The sequence below is a fragment of the Alligator sinensis genome, unplaced genomic scaffold (genome assembly GCF_000455745.1).
Source record: "Alligator sinensis unplaced genomic scaffold, ASM45574v1 scaffold235_1, whole genome shotgun sequence".
In the NCBI taxonomy this organism is placed as follows: Eukaryota; Metazoa; Chordata; order Crocodylia; family Alligatoridae; genus Alligator; species Alligator sinensis.
The window spans coordinates 528,931-530,692 of NW_005842042.1; the positions used below are offsets into that span (position 1 = coordinate 528,931).

Below are 1,762 nucleotides of genomic sequence, written 5' to 3' on the forward strand. Positions count from 1 at the left end.
GCCTGAGGTGGCTTACCTTGATGTTTTTATTCACATTTAATGTTCCCATTCTCTGTGGAAGTTAGCACTAGTAACTAAAGCAATTACCAACAAAAGGATTTCTTCGTAATTAGTGTAGTGGCAGCTGCAAAACTTCTAAGAACCTGTGCACAAAAGGACAGTAAAAGAGCCACGTCTAAATCCTGATTACCCAGTGTTTCACTTATATGCATATTAACCAAGTGCATAATATGAATTTAATTGCAAATACAGGGGTGCTCAACCTATGGTCCACACGCCAAATGCAGCCTGCAGAGCCATAGGTATCCAGCCTGCAGGGCTCCCTACAGAGCAAGAAATTTGGCAGAAGGGGAACAGTGGCTGTAAATACAGCCACCCTCCCTCCACTACCAAATTCCCAAACTCCAAGTCCCATGTAACAGGTTGGGGCCAGACTATGCCCCCTCCCCACCATGGGGCTGGGTTGGGACTAGGCCATGCCTCTTTTCCCTGTGGGGCTGAGCCACACCCTCCCCCTACCCTTTCCCTTCTGCAAGGCCACATGGGGATTTGCTGCAATTTCCCTGTGCCAATTCGGGACCACCAGCCAGCTCCAGCCTGCTGGTGGACTAGATGTTGCCCATCTGGCCTGCCAGCCAAGATGGTTGAGCAGCACTGGCATAATACAATCCCAGTGCCAGTTTTTATCTATAGGCAGACAAGGTTCCTTGGGTGAATTTGATATCTTTTATTAGACCAACCCAAATAGTTGGAGAATATTTATTAAGCAAGCTTTCGGGTTCAAAAACCCTTCGTCAGGCTAAGGAAGTTTCAGCAGTTGGTGTGTGTTGGTTAGTTTTTATCTATTGCTTACATTGTGACAAGCATCAGTTCTCTCTACATTGGTTAAATGCATAAACTGATGAAGTGCATAGAATCTTTCAGCTCTACTGTCTCCTTAATGTAACAGTGCTTCCGTTAGCTGCATAATAAGTAATGCCAAAAATGATGAAGGGGAAGGTATTGTCAAAGACTACTGTTAAAAGCTTTGAAACTGATGGGATACCACCAGACTGAAAGTGCTGTGTACTAAATGTGCATCGCTTACATTGAGTTTTGATTTAATGCACACACTTCAGTCTCTAAACCTGGGGTGGGCATAATAGTGGATCCAGCCAGCAACTGGACTCCATTTCACAGCAGCCCCTGCCTGCATGGCTGGGGCTGGCCTCCATGGAGACCTCAGCCACAGCTGCGCTGTGATAGCAAGACTGGGATTGCCATAGAGACCAGCCCCAGCTGCACTAGCAGGACAAGGTAGGGGGCTGCTCTGGAACTGGTGGGATCTTGCGGTGGGGGCAGCTGGGTCAGGGTAGAGCCATGATCAGCAGTCTGCATACTCCAGGCAGGGGCATGCAGGCAGTGGATCATGGCTCTGCCCCAGCTCGAGACCATATTGTTACTACTGCAAGGAGCCAGGGCAGAGCTGCAATCCACTGCCTGCGCACCCCTGCCCAGAGCATGCAGACTGCAGATCACAGCTCTGCCCTGGCCCCAACCAACTTGTCCCCACTGCAAGATCCCAGCAGCTCTGGAGCAGCCACCTGCCCTGCCCTGCCCTGCCACATGCCCTGCCAGCATGAGCCCATTTCCCCTCCTGCCCAGGCAGGGGGTCGGACTTGAAGATCTGCAAGGTCCCTTCCGACCCTACTTCTATGATTCTATGGCTGGGGCCAGTCTCCATGGCAACCCCAGCTTCATGCTGTCACAGCACAGCTGTGGC

General features: G+C 50.6%; 1 protein-coding gene across 7 annotated transcripts in view; it reads left to right on the forward strand.

The window, feature by feature from the left end:
- Positions 1-1,762, forward strand: part of FKBP15 (FK506 binding protein 15) — a 47,108-nt gene that overhangs the window by 24,711 nt on the left and 20,635 nt on the right. The window lies entirely within an intron of this gene.